Here is a 23,987-nt window from a genome sequence, read left to right on the forward strand (position 1 = left end):
ATTTTGGTCATAGACCAATACATCTATAGTGTTTCTAAAATGCCTTTTTGGGAAGATAGATACAACCCTCCTGACAAAAACTTTTGATCAGTGTTATATTAGTCAGAAAACATAGCAAATGTAATAATAATGTAATCTGTAAAATTGAAAAATAATTCAAGGCAGCCAGTTCAAGATATTTTGTTACCTGAAGCAAAGGACAAGATGGTACCTTGCTGATTACATGTACAAAAGCTGAGTAGACTAGCATTTGAATGTTAGGCCTCTTCTGCACTAAATGTTTGGGCTTCCCCCAAAGAATCCTGGGAAATGGAGTTTGTTAAGGGGGATGAGAGGATATTCCTATTCCCCTCATAGAGCTATAGTTTTCAGAGAGGTTTGACAATCAATCCCTCTTCCTAGGGAACATTGGGGAATGTAGCTCTAGAAGAAGAATAGGGGTCTCCTAAACAACTCTCAGGTCCAGTAACAAACAACAGCCCCCAGAATTCTTTGGGGGAAGCCATGACTGTTTAAAGTGGTATCATAGTGTTTGGCATGTATAGTGCAAATGGGGTCTGATTTCAACCCTGATTAGTGAGACACCAAAAGGTAACAAGCTAGCTTACAGGGTACCAGGCAGGTACATAGTACATAGCTCTGTCCACTCTTTTGAGACATCTACTACATTCTGCAGTTGTATTGCCAGAAATAGATAAAACCTGCATGATTTCTTAATTGGTACACTGAATTCTTCATCTCTAAAAGATGTGTAGATCTCATAATGATCACAAAACAATGGATTGACTTGGGGCACTGACAAATACAATGTCTTTTAAAACGTATACCACATTGCAATTTGCAAGGTGAACCAGTCCAATATTCACATATTACATTAGTAACATATTCTGGATAAGACTTCTAAGAGTTTGGTACATGCAATCTTGTTTAGTAAACATCTTTTTATAAGCTATTCAAATTACAAGACAGCTCAGCTGGAATTCTAGGTAGTAGATTTTTATATACAAGCTTCACTGACTCTAAGGGCCGTGACTAATTTGAATTTTGTACAAATAGTTAATTTAATAGAAACACACCCAGATGATCAGTGGGATGCTGATTACAAAAATGTGTTTCAAGGCCTAGGTTGCTTGCTAAAAGTATTATTCTATGAAAATTAACCCATACCTAACCAGTTGTAATTAATGCATGTCAGAAGCATCCAGTGGCAAGGGAACGTAATCATATGGGGGAAAATGAAGGTGACAATCATGACAGAAGAGCTATTGAGTAGGTCAGTTCAACAGTTTCAGTGGACAAGCCTGGCAGAAACCAGATCTTTCCCAGTCTGCATCTGCACTGGAATTGTTTTTAAGAGGTTTTATTATTTTATCACTTGTTTGCCTTGGATGCTATGTATAGAAAGGCTGGATATAAAGGGGATTAAGAAACAGGAACATAGGAAGCTGCCTTATATGGAGTCAGACCATTGGTGCATGCACCTCAGTACTGTCAACACTGACTGGCAGTGGCTCTCTGGTATTTCAGACACAAGTATCTCCCAGCCCTAGCTGGAGATAGCAGGGGTTGAACTTGGGGGCTTTTGCATGTAAAGCATGTAGTCTGTCACCTCTTACCAGATCTGTAAGTGTCAGTGGCAGCTAGTGATTCCATGTCAGTGGAGTAGTGGGATGAGCTATGGGTTTTAGTCTAAGCTTTCAAGGAGCTGTCCAAGGGACACACATGATCATGAACATGTATCTTGCATGTGTGTTCAAAGAAAACACTAGTTGGGAGAGTTAGCAATACTATACTTGGAATCTTTACTGAAGACAATTGTGCACCAACAGAAAGGATCGCATTAGCTGTGAATACTTTGCACACTTTGGGGAGATTTATAAGGACTGAATATGAATGTGCTTCTTTTATGAAGCCAGCAGTGACCACACCATCATTGCAACTGAAATATTTATTTATGAAAGAATTAAGGGTAATACCATGCTAATTGAAAATGATTTAGGAGTGATAATGATGGCTTTTGCAGCTTGAAACGGCAATACAACCTACCTATTTGGTGCTTGGACCATATGCTTAGCTACTATTTTATTTAGAGAGGGAGACAATAGAGGTGGAGGATCACCTAATGTGGAACTATACAGTAGAGACCCTGGGACCCAGCTTGGCTAGAGGGGAAACCAATGAATCAGGAAGGGAGAATAGTTACATACAAAGTAGTAGTTTTCCTGTCTTGCAAGAGCCAAAGGTGGAAATAAGGAAAACGGAGGGAAGTCAGAAAGTAGAGATGCTAATAATTACCTGTCCCACATTAGGGGAAAATGGGATAACGAAAGGCTTGGTTTCTTCACTGTAACCTAGAGGTGCACCACCATAATGGCCAAGGAGTTCACAGTGTAGCTGGTTGTGACTTCTTACTGGTTCCACTGGAACTTGACATCCCTGTACACAAATAGAGGCAGTTGAAAAAAGTCTCCCCTTACCTACAGGACCCAAATCATCTCCCAGAACCCTGGAGAGTCTAGCAAAAATATCTTATTTCCTGTCATTAGTCTTACGATATTTCACCCTGTGTTTGTTTGTTTATAGTTTATTCAAGATTCTTATATCCCATCCTACCTCTAATTGGGAGCTCAGGGGTGCTAACACTCAATAGATAAACAATCATACAAAATGACACATCATTTAAATCATAAAGTCATAACAGCAACCATTCTGCAGTGAATAGTATCAGGCAAAACTGTATCTAAAAAGAGTTTACCCCATTACACAAATGCCTGCCTAGTATAAAAATATCAACAGCCTCCTCATAGAAATCAGCCGGCACCAGAGGGCGGCCAGGTTGGGCCTTCGCCAAGGGCCCCTGTAGCCCAGAGGGGCCACTGAAGGACCCCTTCCTAGGGTGGGAAGGCAGTGTTCCCGTTCTGCAATCTGTGGCAGCATCAGCTCCCAATCCTGCCACGGATCACAGAGAGGGAGCTCCCAGGCACTGTTGCGCCCCAGACACAAGGGAAGTTAGATCAAGGAGAGGAGTCAGATGAGGTCCCTGGAGGCACTGAAGGAGGGGGGACTCTGCCAGCCCGCAGACTTCCTCAGCCGACACCCCCATCGAGGCAGGTCCCGCCCCGCCTGCAAGCTCCCCGCCTGAACCATTGGGAAGCGACCCTTCGCACGTGCCAACCCAACCTGTGCAGGAATCCCCACCCGGCACTTCAAACACTCCCTGCCAACCAGCTTCCCGCTCCCTGTGGTCATGTTGTCACCTAGCAAAGCACCGCTGTCAGATGGGCCGTCAGAGGCTTGCCCCCCCCTTGTACTGCACGAGAAGGTGTGAGAAGAGAGACTTTCAGAGGGTGGAACTCCAGAGGAGCCGTCATTTACGCATGAAGACCTTCCCTACTTAAGCAGGTGCACACCCAGGCTCTAGTGCTGAGTCAACTCTCCCCACACGCTGCAGAGACTGTTTAGGTAGGCTAGTTAGGGAAAGTAGTGAGTCAGAGTAGACAGGTTTATGAAGCGCACCGCTTTGGATGTAACCATCACACTAATAAAATGAGGATTAGACCAAACCTCGCCTCCTCACCTTCTTGGACTCTGGGCAGCACAGGCGCACACACCCAATATACTCAGCGTGGGCTTCAATGGGCCCGCGTGCATGCCCCATCTACCTCTGACATCCTTGTGAATGATGTGCACACTGTGCATGCATACGTGCCGTGCACACATATTTATAAGCCCCATGCGTATGGGGGTGTTGGGCTACAGATCCCCATCACTACCAGAAAGCCACAGTCAGGTGCCGCTCTGTTGAGCAGTCATGAGTATTGCTGAAGCAAAATAAGAAACATGGTTCAGAGGCAAGTTAAGGTTAAAGAAAAAGAGAAAAGCCAGCTCCTGTGACCATCCAAAACAAGAAAGCATCTGAAAAGGAGTGGTGTGGAACAGTTTGCTCTGCGTGTCCCAAAAACTTAAAAAAGCAACAGGACGTCTTGTGCACCCAGTTATAGGGAAAAAACTTATCATACAACCTCACCCTGAATTTGAAAGGCCCATGGGTGAAAGGGCATCATTATAGGACAAAGGGGATAGGTGGAGTGGTCCGTGGGACACCCTGAGTCATGTCAACCGTATTGCCACAGGGCTAAAGTTAATCTGTTGGGGCAATTCCATGTCTGAAATCTTGCTCCAATTAGGTGATCTCACCCTTGCTGAAAAAGGGATGAGCTTGGACTTCACAGGAAATGCAAAAAAGTACTTGGATGATTATTGTTGTTGTTATTGTTGCTATTATTATTATTAGCATTTATTACCTACCCTTCACCCAGAAGTCCCAGGGCAGGTTACAATCATTTAAAAACTCATAATTAAAACAGTTAAAAACAACCTAAATGACATCACAGAAAATAGGGTGGGTCCTAAAAAGATACATCTGAAGTGTCAAAGGCCAGGGTAAAGAAATGTGTCTTCAGCATTTGCCAAAAGCTGTACGATGAAGTTGCCAGGCGCACCTCAGTGGTAAGAGAGATCCACAGCTTAGGCGCTGCCACAGAGAATGCCCTCTCCCAGGCCACACATACCCCAAGCTTTCAATCAATTAAGGCAGCAGGATATGATCATTGGCTGGCTCCCATCCCTTCAAAAGAGATTATACATGCCAAATCAAAGGTGCTGCTGGCAATAGATATGGTACTGGGTTCCTGAGTATCAGTTAAACAGTTACAAGCTACTGATCACAGCGGGCACATGCTGAAACCAATGTTGGCTTACAACACAGAGGCTTTCCTAGATTAACACACTCATTGCACAGAGGAAAGCCAAATCACATACAAAACTCTGGGGCATGTACAGAGTTTCAGATTAAATTGAGCCACTTGGTAACACTCCTCAGCATCAGTAATAAATTCTGGCATAGTCATCTGGATGTCAAAGTTCCATATACTCAGTGTACATTTTAGCAGGCAAAGATTTATTTATTTGTTTGTTTGTTTTATTAATTAGATTTATATCTCACCCTTCTTCCCAATAGGAGCCCAGATTTACAAGATTGCCACTTAGGAACCTTCAACTCAAGTAAGTATAGCAAAGGGTTACCCAACAGAATGCTGAGAATCTTGGTAGTGTCACATATTAGGCATTTTCTTTTTCTTTCCTTTCTTTTTTACAAAATCTGCCTTTCTACTAAAATAGACAAGACAGCTTAACATATGGATGATAACCTGCTATGAAGAAAGACCAGATTATAACATATTGACAGGCTAAAGCAAGTTTTAAGCAGGTTTCAAGAAAGTAAGGTGAAAATAAAAAAAGAAAAATACATACTTGTAATGTCAGAAATAAAATTATAAATGCACCTAGGGTATATCCCAGCCAAAGCAAATAAAATAGAGGCTATACCTGAAATGCCTAGCCCAAAGGTCTTCAAAAATGTCTAGGAATCATCAACAACACTGCCTGGTGCAATCATAGGCATGCAGGGGCGGCCTGTCCATATAGGCGAACTAGGAGGTTGCATAGGGTGCCAAGTTAGGGGGGTCATCAAATTCAAAGAAAAAAAAACAAATTAAAAAACAAAATAAAGATGTCATAATTTCAATTCTATGTAGCAGTACAGAGATCACTCTTTCCTGCTTGCCTGACCAAGTGATCTCCCTTTTCCTCCCCTTGTGTGCCATAAGCCCAATTTGATGGAGGTGCACAAGGGCCACTAGCAGGAATCCTTGCATTGGCTCCTGCTAGTGGGACGGTTAGTTGAACCTATCATTATTTGAATTCCCATGCGTGTACAGAGGGAATATGGATTATAATTATATTAAATAAAGTGGTCCATTAAAGAACAGTAACAGCCTTAACCAGGGCATTTTAGAAGTGGGGGATATAGAGGGCAATTGCCCCGGGCCTCACATATGGGGGGGCAGACACACAGAGGGGGCCACACGAATGTTGGCATTGCTGCATTGTTGCCAACTCTTTTCTTTCAGAAACCCACTAACTTGAGCTCCATAAACCTAATGGGAAAAACCACAAAACAAACTCTACTGGTGGCCGTGTCCTTTTGTCATGACAGCATGAGCAAGACAGTTGCAGCCATAGGCAGGGCTAATAGTAGCAACCCAGCCCAACCATAGTCAGACATTTTTTAAACTATTATATTTATATCTTGCCTTTTTTCCTCCAAGGAACCCAAGGCAGCTTACATGATCCGCCGCCGCCGCCGCCGCCGCCACCGCCGCCTCCTCCTTTCCATTTTATCCTCACAACAACCTGTGAGGTAGGTTAGGCTGAGAGTCAGTGACTGGCCCAGAGTCACCCATTGAGCTTCATGGCTGAGCAGGGACTAGAACCTGAATTCCCCGCTCACAGAGACTGACCAGAATGGAGGACTCCAAGGTCTCTGCTACTTTCATTGCACAACTATAAATTATAATGGTTAACAGCCTTTCTTAACTCTCACTGAGACAGTTTTCTTAGGCCCTCTACCGTTATAATTGGCCACAGAATCCGAAAAAGACACTACCAGCAGAGAGAAGAAAGACAAGTTAAAACTGTTCCCTTTCTCCTCCAATGGGAGCTCTAATTAGAACTGAGAGCAGTTTTGATTGGACAGGACTAGCAGAGAGAGAAGATAGGGAATAGTTCTAAGGGGACATTCTTAGCAGCAGGAGAGCAGGTGGAACCCGAGGACAGGAGAGGAGTGGAGGAGACAGCAAGGTGAGCAGCAGCTATCCCTGTGGAAGAAGGAAAGGATGTTACTGTGGGAGAAGACAAAAACGGAGGGTCTAGGCCAGAGGCTGTGGGAGGAAGAAAAAATGGAGGGCCCAAGCCTGTGTGGGAGGGAAAGAGTGTGCATATGGGCATGGGTGGTGTATTTTATTTAGAGGTGATTTGGGGAAATGGCTTGCTTTCTGTGAAATTGATGTTATGATGTTGGAGCAGAAGACTGTGGATTCAGGCTGGCCTGCATGTATATCTATTCAGAAGTAAATTTGACTGAGTTCAGTTAGGCTTTCTCCCAGGTAGGTGTGTATAGGATTGCAGCCTTAAAGCACAGTCTTTTGCAAATTTAACCAGAAGTAAGTTCCAGTGTGGCGTAGTGGTTAGAGTGTTGGACTATGACCTGGGAGACCAGGGTTCGAATCCCCACACAGCCATGAAGCTCACTGGGTGACCTTGGGCCAGTCACTGCCTCTCAGCCTGAGAGGAAGGCAATGGTAAACCCCCTCTGGATACCGCTTACCATGAAAACCCTATTCATAGGGTCGCCATAAGTCGGAATTGACTTGAAGGCAGTACATTTACATTTTTTAAGTTCCTCTGAGTTCTGTGAAACTTGCTCTCTTGTGTGTTTAGGATTACAGCAATACTATGCATTTTTACTCAGACTTAAATCCCATTACTTTCCTGGGTAAATGTACAAATGATTGCAGCTTTAGACAGTTATTTACCCAAAATGTTGACTTTTATTGTATGCAAATCCAACAGCACTGTAGCTATTAAAGGAGATACTAACAAACGCACATGCACTGAAGGTGTCGCAATGTGGCACCTCAAAGTGTAGAAGCAGACCAAAAATTGTGTGTGTGGGGGAAGGGATTATACAATGCACTTCCAAGAATCCAGATATGGTTACTGACATCACAGAAATACAGTATCATCTGCAAGTGTAGACCACACAAATATTTGACAACGCTGATGCTCTAACAAGCAGATGGGAGAGTGTTCTGAGGAGGCTGATGTTGCTTATATCCCTTGTGATACCAAACCTGAAGGAATTTCAGACAGCTTCCTCAAACAGGAATTTCAAACACCTCGATGAGTGGGTCACATGGAGGTAAGCAGTTGTAGCAGAACACCAACAAAGAACTGAAGCCTAGTTTGAAATCTGTTGGGGTGTTGCTCAGCATTAAGATAGCCTTGCTTGTTCCACACGTAAGTCGCAAGTGATACCTTCATTTCATACAACTATATGAAGAGCCCTGATGAATCAGACCAAAGGCCCATCTAGAAAAAAAGCAGAGGGTGGCTAGCATCCAAATGAGAAATCAAAAAGAGGAGGTCAAAGACCAAGATGCTGAAAAAAGGAACTTTTATTTTTGATAAAACCCAACGTGTTTCAGCCTGTTATCTACAGGCCTTCATCAGGGGCTATGGTAAACCAAACAAAAAGGACAAATTAACTCTACACACATATAAAATCATACACATATACATAGTACATATAAATCTTTTGAACAGTCTAATACTCACATAATAGCTTATAAGACAAGCAAATCGCTTTCTGTACTGTGCCAATATCAAATATCTCAATGAGTAATACATTGGATTGTCTGTATATATACACAAGCAGTCGAAAGCGAAGTACAGGTGAATGCAATAATGTTTTCTTTTTGCATGAGGAACACCTTACACCTGGATGCAAGGAACAAATGAGGGACTAAGGGAAATTTTCAAAATTTACAGTAGGGGAAGAAGCTCAAAATCTTCATTTAAACCACTAGGGGCCATTGTTTTTAAAGTAAATATCCAAAATAACTCTTTTCTCAATAGAATGTCTTCGTTCTCTCAGTACACTTTCTAAGATTTTGGGTTTTGGAGAAAGTGTACGGAGAAAACAAAGACATTCTATTGAGAAAAGAGTTATTTTGTATATTTACTTTAAAAACAATGGCCCCTAGTGGTTTAAATGAAGATGTTGAGCTTCTTCCCCTACTGTAAATTTTGAAAATCCTCCACCTCTATTGTCTCCCCCTCTAAATAAAATAGTAGCTGTAAATTTTGAAAATTTCCCTTAGTCCCCTGATGAAGGCCTGTAGATAACAGGCTGAAACGCGTTGGGTTTTATCAAAAATAAAAGTTCCTTTTTTCAGCATCTTGGTCTTTGACCTCCTCTTTTTGATTTCAAAGGCCCATCTAGACCAGCATTCTGTCCTCACAGTGACCAACTAGATGTCTATAGGAGGTCCACAAACAGGGCATAAGAACAATAGAACTCCCCTCGCTTGTGATCCTCTGGTATTCAGAAGCATACTGCTTTTGACCCTGGAGATAGTATGTAGCCACCGTGAGAAGCTACTGATATTATCTCTTTTTAAAGCCATCCAAGCCACAGTAACAAATATTATTAGACTCCACACAAGCCCCATGTGCTGTTGAGACAACTTTTCTCCCCACAAGCCAATACAAGCAGCTGACAATTTACGTGGGACCTGGATATTGAATGGCTCAGAGGTCATACCATAAGCACTACTCCTTTCTTAGAGAGGATCTGTTCTGCTGTCACTACACAAATCCTATGGTCTGCACACTATCCAGATCCTGGGTTTGTCCGAAAGTTGCTGGGGTTCATTTGCCTGTCATGATGGAGGTAGTATGGGGACACTGCATCTGTAGCAAAGCAGTTTTGTGGACTGACCCTTGAGTGGCTCTCAAGATTAACAATGCTGTTGCATAAAAGGCAATAGTAATTTGAGTTCCAGTAACACATTGTAGACACAATAAGGAATTTCAAAGTATCCACCTGTTCAACTCTGATTAGGACTCAGCAAGAATACTGTGTCTACACATACACAAGTATTAACTTGTAGTGTGGGTGAATAATTTCATACAATTTGTGCATAAATATCTCCAGTATGTATTAGCAAACACCTTCCAGTTGCACCTATTTAATAGATACAATACCTGTCAGTGGCTGTGCAATGTATTTTTTTGCTTAATAAAAACTTATCTACCAACTGTCCTTATTTGGCTGCTGGCAAAATACAGTCTGACATACCTGGCAACTGGATCTCACAACCATTAATGTATACTGGATTTGAGAATTCAGAATACTTCTTGTCTGAATATGTTATATAGCAGGGTTGCTCAGATTTTAAATAATTATTTGGTAGGATACCGTGACAGATTATACTGAAGCAACTGTCTTATACAATGTGCTTGCTTCCAATACTTAATATAAAACAAGCATCTTTTTTCTGCACATGATGTTGGAAGGCATGCCAGAGATATTTCTTACTCATATAGCTCAGCAACTTAAAGTTCTACCTGAGAAAGGGTTCTTATGGGACTTTTGGGCAACATGATAGAAGTGTATAAAATTATGCATGGCGTGGAAAAAGTAGATAAAAGTTTTTCTCCCTTTTTCACAACACTAGAATTCATGAGCATTCAATGAAGCTGAAGGTTGGAAGATTCAGAACAGTCAAATGAACTTATTCATGCAGCACATAGTTAAACTATGCAATTTGCTCCCACAAGAGGCAGTGATGGCGGCCACCAACTTGGATGGCTTTAAAAGACAATTAGACAAAACCACAGAGGGTAAGGCTACCAATTGGTATATGCCATGATGTCAGTGCTCTGCCTCCTTGGTTGGAAGCAGCATGCTTCTGAATATCAGTTGCTGGAAATGTCAGGAGGGGAGAGTGCTCCAGCTTGCAGGCTTCCCACAGGCATCTGACTGGCCACTGGTCATAATGGCTGTGCTCTGCCACCATAGTGAGAGCCAATATGCTTCTGAAAACCAGTTGCCCATAACCACAGGAGGGACTCAGGTCCTGCTTGTGGGCTGGTTGGCCACTGTGAGACCAGGATGCTGGACTAAGTGGGCAACTGGCCTGATCCAGCAGGCTCTTCTTATGTTCTAATCCTGTTGTGGGCAAGGAAGCTTTAATGTGTGCGTGGTGGTCCCACACCTGCAAACATTTTTTCATTCATTTCAGTGTTGGAGAGAGCACAGAGGCTGACTCTTAAATGGTTTTCAGGAAGCCTCAGAACTTCATTGGCAGTAAGTGTTGACCTGTCTTACAGGATTGTTGTAAGATTACTGAGATAACAAGTGGGACCTGCACATACAAGAAAATATTACTAGTAGTCATGCCCCTCTCCAGAATACTCCATTCCATCTCCACCCTTCTCCACCTTTCCATGTTTGTTTTCCAACTGGCTGTCAAAATTGTGTAGCTGCAGAGCATACTCAGTTGTCATTCAGCTATTTTGTGGGGGCAAGAATTTCCATTGAGATTTCCCCCTACTTTTTATTTTATTTCCCCTGAGCATGCTGATACCACCTTTTTGTTGTACCATGGCTCCATTTCTCTGCAGTCCTATCAGCACTCATCACCTAAGTTTGCTGTTAGAAGGAGGAGTGCATATGAACACACAAAGACACTATATCAGTGCAAAGCATTATAAATGGATAAGACCAAAGGTTTCTAATAACAAAAACATTAGTTGTACCTAGAAATGGGCCCATCTGTCCATTTCAGTTTCTCTCAGTTTCCCATTTCTTTAAACTTTAATTCAGTTGTCTACATTTCCACATCAATTTCCATGTGTGGTTTTTTTAAAAAGTTCTCATGAAAATTCATCAGCACTTGTATGCACATTTCTCCTGCTATTTATGTATGTTATTCTCTCTCTCTCTCTCTCTCTCTCTCTCTCTCTCTGTCACACACACACACACACACACACACACACCATTTTTGTACATGTTACTTGGCTGGAGAACTGCATTGCAAAATTCAAGTAAGTGTCAGTTTTGAAGGAGTGTTGTGTTTCGATCTGTGTATTGCTTTGGAAAGTGTGAATTAGGAAAGTTCACCTTTAAATGCAAACTGGATTGAATTTCTCACTCCCTAATTGCACCAGTAGCTTACTGAGAGCAAGCTTAGCACCAGTGAGTGACCCAGAAAGGCCCCTGTGGCCCAGAAGGGCCCCTTCTTAGGCTGGGAGGGTGGCAGTCGTGCTCCACAATCCACATTGGCATTGGGTCATGGGGTGAGTCACACCCAGTGACCCAACATTGCTGTGTATTGCAGGATAGGATCTCCACCCTCCCAGGCAACACCCTCCTGCAGATGCAGGCAGTGAAGACTTAAATAAGCCAGCCTGCCCCACCTGTCTCCCACATTGCTATGCCAGTGTGCTGTGTGCACATGCCTGCCATCAGCCAAGGTGCCTGTAAGGGGTTGACACCTCTACTGCCATCTTGGGTGATGGCAGATGTGCACACAGTGCTCTAGCGGGCTGATGTGGTGATGTAGGAGCTGGGGTGGGCAGTCCTGTTTAAACCCACACCGCCTGCATCAGGAGGGGGTGTTGGGGAGCATGACAACCTGGGTCTGGTGCAAGCCCTGACAGAGAGAGAAAGAGAGAGGTCAGGGAAATTAACAGTGTGATTGTATTCATGACCACTTAGAAATAAGCCTCACTGCGTTCAAAGGGTCTTGCGCCCAGGTGAAGCAATATTTCCCACATCTTATGGAGCAGCCTAAGCAGCATTCCTCTCACCCTAAACTTGAAACTAATATAATGTTTATGTTGTGTGCATCAGATATGACATTTTACTCATCAACAATAGACACTGGGTATGCTTGAAACACGCCATGAATTAGCACTTCTAGCCCCTGGAAAAGCTACTGACACTATTGATCAAAGTGCATGCTGTGAATATCCTGGTCATGCTTGGGCAACAGTTTTGTTGACAAAGGAAACAGAGGAAGCAGAAATTCTTTTAACTAGTCTGCAGCCTTGGCTATATTTTGTTTGGGTGCAGTTTGAAACAAATCTGCACCCAACCGTATACATCTTTATTGTGATGGAATGCATCCAACCCAACTGCTGATGTCAGACCCTTTGGGACCATCTGTTGCAAAGTGTTTCCAATGGACACACTTTGGAGTCACAACAGTTTGATAGACCGGACAGTTTTCAAGTCGATGTGAAGCTGGCTTGAAGGGAAAATGCATCTAATCTCAAAGATCCCAGATTTTGGAGTAAAAAGGGGTGGAGTGTGATGAACATCATGAACAGTATACCTGGATTCAAAATCCAGAGATGGAGAAGCAATGAAGTCAGTATAACCGCAAGTGTGTCTACAGCCCCTAGTCTTGAAACAACTACTGAGACTAACATTACCATTTACAGAATGGCATTTATTTCTAATGGTTACAGTGCACCTCTACTGAGGCCTGTACTGTATACAGTTTGTTTGTTTGTTTTGCAGTAATAATAATAATAATTTAAATTAAGAAAAATACTCCAGTGGTCTCAGAATTCAGTGCAAATCCTTCAAGGTTTTCCTGAACAAATAACAGATACCTTTTGGCCTTTGTTTTGCATAAGAATTAACATCAGTATTCAGGAGTTACTACTGTGACTGAGGACTACGCAAATGCCAGGTTCTGGTTTAAAACTCTGGTGTGTGTGTTTTTTAATAAGAACCCAGAAGAAAAGGGGGTCTTTGAAGCTCATCTGCATTACAGATCAGTCCTCTCTGAGAAAATCAACCATCCATAATTCATTACATGTTCCTGCAGGGCTTGGAGACGGCAGAGATCCTAGCAACAGCAGAGTCATAGCAACAGTTGCAAAGCTGGCCAATCCAGTGGCAGGCTTTCTGATGCCACATAACCAATCAGGCTGGGGAAACCAGACTGAAATGTTGTCAGCCAACTGCTTATTCTGTCACAAGCCTAGTTTTTAAACGAATATGTTGCTGGAATTTTCACTAATATGCAGAAGGAGGAGGGTCTTGTGCACATGACTGAAGTTATTCTTGGTTATCAAAATAAATGAAATACTGTGTAAAATTGTGGTCTTGCAAAATATTTCATTCATCCAAATTGTTACCCTGTGTATCAGTTAAATATATTGAGAGTACTTTCATGTGCAGCCCATCAGAATGCCACTGGTCAAAATGATTAGCATAATTTAAAGACTGATTTAGGCTGCAATCCTATATCCACTTACCTGGGAGTAAATCCTATTTAACTCAGTAGGACTTGATTTTGAACAGACATTGTTCAAGATTGGATTAGATTGCATTGTTAAGCTTTCAAATTTGTTCCATGAGTATTTGTTGAATGCTTTTCAATATTTTATAATGTGTTCATGCTTAGCCACAAAACCATGGAAATATTTGTTCGAGGAGGGCAGAGGGGTTGGAAATATAAAATGTTCCACAAGTTACTTAAGAGCTTGCTTAATTGTGAATGTGTCCTTGCATTGTTCAAGCATGCGATAACGCCAAAACAGGCTACACTTTTGCAGTCAAAAATGTAACGCTTTACAAACCAGAGATCTGCTTTTGAAATACTTGCTATTTTGATTCTTTTAATTCAGGTTGCTACAGTAATTACAATTTTAGCGATATTCTCTTTGGAATGTTAATGGCTACTGAGCATCATGTGATGCAGTGTTTGTCCTGAAATGACAATGTTGAGAACAAAGGAAAGAAATTGCCTATGGGCATAAGGAAACAAGTGGGAATCAGAAACCATATCATCTTCAGTTCAGCAGGACTCATAATCTTAAAACAGTCTGAGCTTTCAAAGATACAACTCTGTTGTATTTTATGGTTGGTAAGGATGCAGGAAATTTTTTACAGGCAAACAGAAGAGTGATTTCTATCATTATTTTCTTTAGGAAGGGATGTAGAACCTGTTGGACCATAACTCCCAACAATCCCAGCCAACATGACCAATGGTGAGGGACGATGTGAGTTGTAGTACAACAATATCTGGAGGGCTGCAGGTTTCCCCATGCCTGACTTATAGCATGCCCAGGTGAAAAAGAATGGAGAGCTCCTGAACTTCCTTTCCTGCACAGCTAGCTCCACATTCACATCATACATTTAAAGCTGTTGCATACTACTTTAGTCAGTCATAGCTTCCCCCAAAGAATCCTGGGAACAGTAGTTTGCAAAGGGTGCTGAGAGCAGCAATGGGCAAGAATTTCAATTCAGTTCCCATTTCAAGCTGAACCTTTCAAATTCACACTTTCTGAAACAATATGAGAACCGAAACACAGCCATCTTTCAAAATTCACACTTATTCAAATTTTGCAATGCAGTTTGCCAACCAATATTTACAAAAATGCATATGTTAGAGGAAAGTGTGCATAAAAATGAATGAGTGAAAACAATATACAAAAATGCATTATATGACAAGAAATGGCTTGCAAAAATGTGTACATTAGTCAAAACTGCCTGCAAAAATGTGCTTATTAGGAGAAATTTACACTCCTAAAGCTGAAAATGCTGGAGAATTTTCATGAGGATTTTTTTTTAATTTGCAAATTGCTGCAGAAATGCAGTGAACTGAATTTAAGACTGGAAAAATGAGAAACTGAGAGAACCGAAACTGACAGATCTTTCCATCCCTAGCTGAGAGGGATGTTAGAAGACCTCTGTCACCCTGGCGGACCTACAGTTCCCAGAGTTCGCTGGAAAGAGGGACTGACTGTTAAACCACTCTAGGAATTGTACCTTTGTGAGAGGAATAAGGCCACCCTAACTGTTCTTAGCACCAGTAACAAACTACTGCTCCTATGATCCTTGGGGGGAAGTGACTGTTTAAAGTGGTATAGGAGTCCTTTAAATGTATGATGTGAATGCAGCGTAAATTCAGGAATCCTGTGCTCTTTTTCATCTGCCCATTGGCTGCATTTAAAAAATAATATTATTGCCAGAAGCCAGCTCCTGATGGTGATTAAACATTTATTCTATCAGAAACATATTTCTGTATAATACCATTTTTTCTTGTCTAAAGAAATTAGAATAACATCCCACAGAATATTTGAAACTGGGTTTGGGGGGGAACCCCACAGTTTTCCACATAAACACACGTAAAGTCTTGCCATATGACTTTATCTTCTATTGCATATATTTGGGGGGGGGAAGAAAAGCAATCATTCATCTTTACCTGAACATCATCACTTGAAGGAAAGATACTGGAGGTTATCTTGCCGGAAGCCTTGGCCCACAGCCAAGAAGTCTCTCCTAAATTCCACTTGAGTGCCTATGTTTCTCTCCGCTAGTGAAAGCTGAGATTAGAAGATTTGTGAAGGATGCTTTAAAATGTATTTTGGGACCAATTGCCCTATTTTGAACTTTCCAGACGATGCATAAATTGATCAAAATTGTGAACACTGTCGAAGGGTGACTGGAATATTTTTTCCAGTTTTCATCTATGTATTTTATATACATGACGTGCTTTTCCCAATAGTGACTTTTTAGATACCAGAGAAGAAAATAGATTACCAAGTGCTTCATAATACTGCAAGCAGAATGGAAGGTTCTCGATGTAAATATTCCAGGTCTATGGAGACATATTTACAGAGGTGGGTGTATTTTCAAGTATTTAGAACTCTTATAGGTCTGAGGAGTTGACATTCAAATAAAAATGTTTGTACTACCTGGTTATAGAAGAAAACCCAGAAACAGTGGCTGTGAAAACATAATTACTGTCAATACACTGAAATTTACATTTTAGTTTCCTGTTAGGGTGGCTCTGTTTGGCAATTGCATATTTTGGTTGCAATTAGACACTAATGAAATGGGGGATTTTGTACATCAGGCCCGTGACTGTTCATTAAGCTAATCTAATGAACCCTTTGGTCTGCATAGTTAAAAATAAAAAATGCCTCATAGGATGGTTAAGTGGTCCCATACCTTCATCTTTAACTTTGACAGCTTCAGTGCAGAGCTGGGAGGCATCCTCAAACAGAAAAGTGCACCGCTCTCTAATGAGCTGGAAGAATCATACAACTTAAGCTAATGAATTTCTTATCCTCTTAGAGTGATAAAAAGTTTTCTGGAAGAATTCAAAAGATCATAGCATTTTTTAAGTGGATTTGTACTTTCCATTCCAAAGAAGGGGAAGAAAATATCAACAATGGTTAAAATCCACGGCATAATTCTGAACGAACAATTCTGTGGCAATAACTTAACTAAAGCATGATTAGTCTGGGGGAAAGACTTCTTCTGTGATCTGTTCAAGACACCATGAAATGCTACAAGATGGCACAGACACAAATGCTCATCATGATGCTGAAAATATGTGAGTTCATTATAGAGTATGTCATACAGCCTACTGATTCTGCATTTCATAATATTGAGGGGGGCTGCTCTCTCACACAAATGCACACATACTTATTTCCTTGGGCTGTAGACAGTTTTAGGATCCACCTTTTATAGGGCCAGTTTCCTTGTAAGGAAACAGGACTGATGACTTAAAATGTTTTATGACGAGTTGTAATGTATTTTGCAATATCTGTTTATTTATAGGTATTCAAAATGAGCAAATGAAACAGGCACCAAGACAGACTACCGCTGAATGGAAAATCATTAGCAAATTGACACTATGGAATTTGAACTCAATAGCCATTGAGAGTGGCTCACTAACTATATTTTATTTATTTATTTATTATTTGATTTATATCCCGCCCTTCCTCCCAGCAGAAGCCCAGGGCGGCAAACAGAAATGCTAAAAACACTTTAAAACATCATAAAAACAGACCTTAAAATAAATTAAAACAAAATGTTAAAAACATTTTTTTAAAAAGCTTTAAAAAAAAGATTAAAAACTTATTATAAAAAACATATTAAAAGCAATTCTAACACAGACGCAGACTGGGATAAGGTCTCAACTTAAAAGGCTTGTTGAAAGAGGAAAGTCTTCAAAAGGCGCCGAAAAGATAGCAGAGATGGCGCCTGCCTAATATTTAAGAGGAGGGAATTCCAGCTATAGGAAGTAATTGTCCCTCTTTTGGTGTCTGTTTATACTGTTGGTCTTGCTATGCCTGTTTATCATCAGTTTACACTATTTGCATACTGTCTACTAGGGCTCCAACTTTGAATCAAGAATGTTACTATGCATTCTGCTGAAAAGGCACATAGCCTTGGATGTATTTTTGTCTCCTCTCTCTCCTTTGTTCTCCATGAGTCCATTCCCAGGTTATATTGATTGTCTCCTTACAACGTTGCAAAAAAATGGCCCTTCCTGTCTCTCTCCCCTCCACACAAGGAGGCTGGTCTGAAGGGCAAAGTGGGGCATAGCCCTCCCAAGATTCTTACCCCCAACTCCCCCCCCAAAAAACCCTCCAAAGCCATAGGCCAGTCTTTCACTGACACCCACAGTAATATTAATATATTTCCACTGACTGAGAGGCTTTCTAGTAGAAGTAGATAGTCCTGCCCTCTGTCTCCTGGGAAGGAAACAGTTAAAAAACCAAGCATTATGAGACACGGCTTTGCTAGGCATGTTCATTTCCTCCCTCCCTCCTCTTTTCTCTAGGTAGCTAATGGACTCACTCGCATATAAAAAAGACCCAGAAAATAAAACAGAGGGGAGAGAAGGCTTGTGTCCGCCCTTCCACAGCCAATCATTCTTCCTGTGCAAATGAAGCAACTGCATAGTTTCCCTGTCACCACAGCCTTCTCTTTCTCTGTAGTCTCCTGTGACATATTTTAGATTGTAAGTTACTTGGGGCAAGGACCTCTCCTTTGTAAAGCACCATGTGCATTGAAGGCCACATTTAAACAAATGAATAACCAATCATTCAGATTAACAGTATATAAATTTTTAATATGTGCATCTATAAAAACTGCAAACATCATCTTAAAAGAGACATCCTTGTCTCACACACAGGAGGAACACATGCAAGATTATGATTGTTACATCACGTGTGCATCTTTTTAAAAAACAAATATGCTTCTTGCTGCAGAAATACTGACATTACCAATGTGCAAATGTAATAGATCCATTAATAAACAAAAACTCATATGATTAGTCAATTAAGTTATTAAATCAGGTTGCAGCATTCCTGTTTACACTGTTGATTTTCCTACGCACTTTTCATCACCAAGGGCTGCTGACTGGTTGTTCATGTTCCATACAGTCCACTGTAGGTAAGACAGTTACAATTGTTTCTCATTTTGCTTTTTGCTTTCATTTGTTTAGGGGGAAAACTTCACTCAGTAGCCAGTCAGGATATATAGATATCCACTTAGGCGACAAGTTCATGTACGGTGTGAAGCTGGCTCTTGCCCATGGATTTGTAATGGTAAGTAATGTATTTGTTAATGTTTATGATGTAACAAGAAGTTCTGAAAGGAGGGGATCTCTACTGACTGTAAAAATCCCCAGCCTTTTCAGAAAAAATGTGTGTTGGGGAAGGTCACACACCCTTTCCTGGGCAGCACACACTCTCCTCCACTCAGCCCGAGCCAAACTTCTGTGATCATTTTGGGGTGGGGTGGAGGGAAGGATCATGAGTTGCCAATTCCACCTCTTAAGCTAATTTTTGGAAGTTCTGGTGGACTTGGTTAGAGAGGACAGATACATTTGTAGGTTTCCCCAAGTCTGCAGCACAAAGCCTCAAGTGAACCAGTGTACTCCCTCCCCACCAAAAAAATAGGATTGCGTGAATCAACTATTGCCACATGTCCATTACTGTAAGAAATGCCTCTTATGACTGCTTCATACAACTGGACTGACTTCAGTGATTCTGCTGCCTTCATCTATTGGCAATCTCTCTCTTTCTCTCTCTCTCTCTCTCTCTCTCTCTCTCTCTGTGTGTGTGTGTGTGTGTGTGTGAGAGAGAGAGAGAGAGAGAGAGAGAGAGAGAATCCAAGAACTGCAAATTCTGGAGATTTGCAGATTACAGATTGTCCAACTTAGATATGTACAATATACAACTAATTCGTTCCAGGTAGTTACAGATCTTTCTAGGTATCAGAATCATTCATACAGTCATCCCTTCTGTCTGACTACCCAGTCATCTGAATGGCACCCTCTCTTCTCACCTCAGGCTATGAAGAAGCTTTTCCAAAACATTCCTTTTTTATGCAACAGCATGAGGTAGTGATGGCCCATCAAGCTCAGATGCCTTCCGGGTGGGGGTGGCAAGAATAGGTACAGTCACAGAGAAGACATCATTCAGTAGTTATTAATCAGGGGTCATGCTTTGTTTCACTCCTACAGACCATGGTCAGTGAGCCAAGAATAAACTTTGGCTGCAGATCATGGTTTGTTGGTGTGACACAAACCACTGAGTTAGAGATCATGCTTTGTTTCCTCCCAGCAGAATTAGGAAGGAGCAAAACAGCCCAGTTTGGCACACTCATGGTGAGCCATCAGCTATGGTTTCCCATGATGTGTGAACTGAGCCAACCAATCAACATATGTAGTAAAGGTGAGAAAAGGGCTAAAATGTTATTTTACAATACTACCTTTTAATATAGCCAAATCTCCTTTATGTGTGTGCATTTCTCTAGACTCGGTTCTGTAGATCAAAAGTAAACAGGAATAATTCTATTATACTATGAAATGTGATTGATTCTGTTTTATAGTCAAACAGAACATACATTTTCACTGTTGTGCTCCAGCAGAATATCATCTTTTACCATATTTACCCCCACAGTCTTTCCCCAGCCCAAGCTAAACCGTCTTGATCACATCTGTCAAAATGGCAAAAGCCTTTGCAGAAGGAACAAAGGACTGCCCTTTTTAGTCATTGTGTCCTTTTGAAAAAAAAGAGAGAAGGGACCTCCGTAGGTAATTAATGCCCTGTGATTAGTTCTCTCTTTCAGGAGAGGAAAAGAGGAAAGAGAGGGAGGACCAATAGATCTCTTCACATCTGTATGAGTGGAAGGGGGCAGGGGAAAGAGGGAGGACAAGGGGTGGGTCAGAGAGAGAATAAGCAGGCGGAGGTAGCCATGGCATTGACAGAGCCTGTCCATTCTCTTTGATAGGAGAAGATCAGAGGAAATAGCTTTTCCTATCGCTTTCCAACCTCCTTCCATAGAGGAATCCAATCAAGGAAATAATGGCTGGGCTGCAGTGCTCTCCCCCCCCCCCCCCGTTAAAAAGCTTTCAAAAGGAATCAAAGGAAACTCGTCTCCTTCCCTTTACATGAGAAGGCAAAGAAAGAGAAAAATGTTTGTAGGAAGGGTGCAAAAGAAATGGAAAGACTTTTGATTCTTTTCCTTCTTCCTTTGCAGGAAGGAACGTTTCTGTCAAAGGAAGCCCATCCATGCAAAGGGAAGTGGAAAGGGGCACACAGAAAAGTTTCATAGTTAGTGGGATAGCATGAAAGTCACACATTTGCTGAATAAAGAGAAACTCAGAAACAAACCCAGTTCTCAAGAATGGAAAGAATTCAGGATGGGAGGGGAACACAAAACATAGGCCCATAACAACTCCTTCTGACGGGCATAGAAAAGGCCAAGCCATCCACTTGAAGAAAGAAGGGGGGGGACTATGATTAAAAGACATGTTGGAGACATAAAAGAGGAATATTGCTTCTCAGTGCTCAAATTAGCATTACCAAATCCTTACGTACTGAGGTTCTTACTGAACCTACTCAAGACATTTTTGTTTAAGAAGGCCTGCCCTGAGATGTAACTCAGTCGTTTATGGTATATTAATAGTATGTCTGTGGAAATGGTTTTATTATTTTTAGATCTTAATGTTGGGGCTTTTGGGGGGGTGTATTTTATTTCATTTTTATCTTGTTGTACACTGCTTCCATGGCTTCAGGCTGTGAAGCGATTTATAAAATACACATACACACACTCCATCATCATCACCACCACATCCCACTTGGAGTGAGTTAAAGGAATGACCTTTGGTTCGCTCCTCCGCAGGCAGTCTGAGAAAATGACCGCTGACCTTTAACTCAATGGAGGCTCGGAAGAGGTCAGGAGGAATAACTCTCACCGCAATCTCTCTCGCCACAGGGGTTTGAAAGCGGTGGGGGGGACCCCAAGAACCAAGGAGTGTGTGATCAGCAAAACTTTGAGCTATTTCTGAAGACAAAAAGTGAAGGAAGGTGATATGTTTACCTGGGACAAAAAAATCACCTGTCATGGAGAAACAGACCAACCCTTTCCAAGCAAGAATATAACCTCAGCAAATCAGGAAAAGCAATCGGGAAAAAGACAAAGTGTGTTTGTGTGTGGGGAGACCCAGAATGTAGTTCAAAATCAGGGTGTTCCCCTCTGAGAAGAGATGAAATCAAGACTCCAAGCCATCAGCCACAATAGCTTTGCTTAAAGGAAACAGCTCAGAATTAAGTAGAGTGTGTTTGTTTGTTTTAATGAGTTGATCTTTCCCCCACCACTTACAAACGTCTTTGCATCAACTAAAGGGGAAATCTGGATTATTTGATGGGAAATTGTCATCAAGGGTATAGGAATTAAAACTTCAAATCTCCACCTATGTTTCTTTCTTTGTCTCGCAGGTGCCATACCGAAATCAACAGACAATGCTAGCTAGATGCTTATGAATGGAATTTTTCAAAAGACTATAGAATATACAACACCCCAGATCTTTCTCAATCAAACCACTAGCCTTATAAAGAGTTATTTCTGCCACACAGCTATAAAGGTTCCTGTCTTCATAGACAAGGCTTATAACCCTGCTCAGCAGCTAACATCTAAGAGAAGCCATATCTTGATTTCAGCAAGGGTTTGATGTATCTGCCCATTAATTCATTCCCAGCCAGCTAAAGCACAGTGAAGGGCTCTTTAACCCCTTTCTTGATTATGCATTTGCACATCATCCTAAACCATGAAGCAGCAAGCCTTGCTCACACATCTCCCATCCTCTCCCTGTACAGATGAGGGGAAGAGTTTGGATGCGTTTGCTTTCACTGTTTATCCCAGCTGCACAGAAGGAAGCAAGAGGAAAGTGTTTGAGCCTAAGGCTTACTGTGGCTCATTCTTACTCATTGCACTAAACCATGGTTTAGTGTGATGTGCAAACACAGCCAGTGTGAAGAATAGCAGAGACTTTGGCAGAGCTCTCCCATTCTGCACCTCAGTACAGTCCATCATATTTATAAGCCAAGGCAATGGACTAAACAGTTGAGTATATAGAAGGACACCGCCAAATCTCACAATAGGCTGAATGGAATTAATGAGATTTTTGCTTGTATATTGGCTCTTAAAGGAAAAAGCAATCAAGCTGCATTATAGAGCATGTGCCTGTGGTCAGAGGTGAATCCTTGAGCTCCCAGACCTATTCATATCATGTAAGTTTTCTTGGAAAGTGGCATGAATCAGCTGCTTAAAATACATTTTAGCCCTATTCAGGCATGTTGTTCACATGGAAAGGCTATGTGCAATTGGGCAGAAGCTGTCTTCCCCCCCTCCATAACTCTGGCCATAATTCTCTATGAGCTGGAGAACAAACGAAGTCTGAAGTGGGGAGCCTCCAATGCTCATGGAGGCTACATACACAATGCAGAACCTGGCCAAACTGAGACACAGCGAGTCTTTGAAAGCTTGTGTGAGATTGGTGTAAGGATCTTCTCCCCACCACCTCATGAGGGGAGCAGGGGTCTCCTCATAACTCTCAGCACCCTTAACAAACTACAGTTCCCAGGATTCTTTGGGGGAAGCCATGACTGGTTAAAGTGGCATAATACTGCTTTAATCAGGCTAGATTGTGCTAAGTGAATATCAGATTTAAGGTTGCACCAAGGGCTACTAGGGCAAAGAAATGGCAATGGCTGGCCCCGCACTAATAAATAAATACACAGATACTTAAATAAGAAAGCCAACCATTACTTGGATTAGATCTTGAAGCAGGACACAAGGGTCCCTTGTGAATCAAAGAGCAGAAGTAAATAAAAAGAAGCACGGCAGTCCTTATATAAGGGACGCTAGAGAATAATTTTAGGAGGCACAGTAGTGGGTTTTTTTCCTAATGGACTAACGCATCTACTGAAGACCTTCTTTTAGATATTAAGAAAAGACTGACAGTTGCATGGAACGGTCAGAAAAGGAAATTTGTCCCTTTCTTCATCTATTGTTTCTCTTTTATTTTCTTCTTCTCTCTTCCCCATCTGGACTCATAATTAGCATTTGATTTCCACAATTTCCTGCAATCCTGCATGTTCTTTTCTGAAACAGCATGTGTTCTATCTTCATGGGAAATCAAAGTGGCACCATGTTTACATTTCAGCAATGTGTGTCACAGAAATTAATTTAGCCATACGTGCACAAAGACACCTTTGAAACTGAATGTGGGGGGAGAGAGAAACATTAAAAGGAAGTGCCCAGCTGCGCACTATCAACATAGCAAGGATAGACAAAGGAGAGCAGTAAGCGAATCTGGCAAACAAAAATGTATAAAGAGTGCAGAGTGCCTTGTCCTGTAGTGGAGGGCCTCTGCTGCGTTTCTAAATCGGGAGTGATGAACCTTTCTTGC

General features: G+C 41.6%; 1 long non-coding RNA gene across 2 annotated transcripts; it reads left to right on the plus strand.

Moving 5' to 3' along the window:
• The first annotated feature begins 6,622 nt into the window (after window positions 1-6,622).
• On the plus strand, window positions 6,623-21,957 carry LOC133365505 (uncharacterized). Of its 2 annotated transcripts, none has more exons than XR_009758229.1 (4): window positions 6,623-6,702; window positions 15,996-16,110; window positions 18,732-18,834; window positions 21,419-21,957. It is a non-coding gene; the product is annotated as an uncharacterized LOC133365505 (long non-coding RNA). The 2 variants fall into 2 exon arrangements; XR_009758230.1 differs by having other exon boundaries at window positions 21,512-21,957.
• The last annotated feature ends 2,030 nt before the right edge of the window (window positions 21,958-23,987 follow it).

This window comes from Rhineura floridana, chromosome 10, assembly GCF_030035675.1.
Source record: "Rhineura floridana isolate rRhiFlo1 chromosome 10, rRhiFlo1.hap2, whole genome shotgun sequence".
NCBI lineage: Eukaryota > Metazoa > Chordata > Lepidosauria > Squamata > Rhineuridae > Rhineura > Rhineura floridana.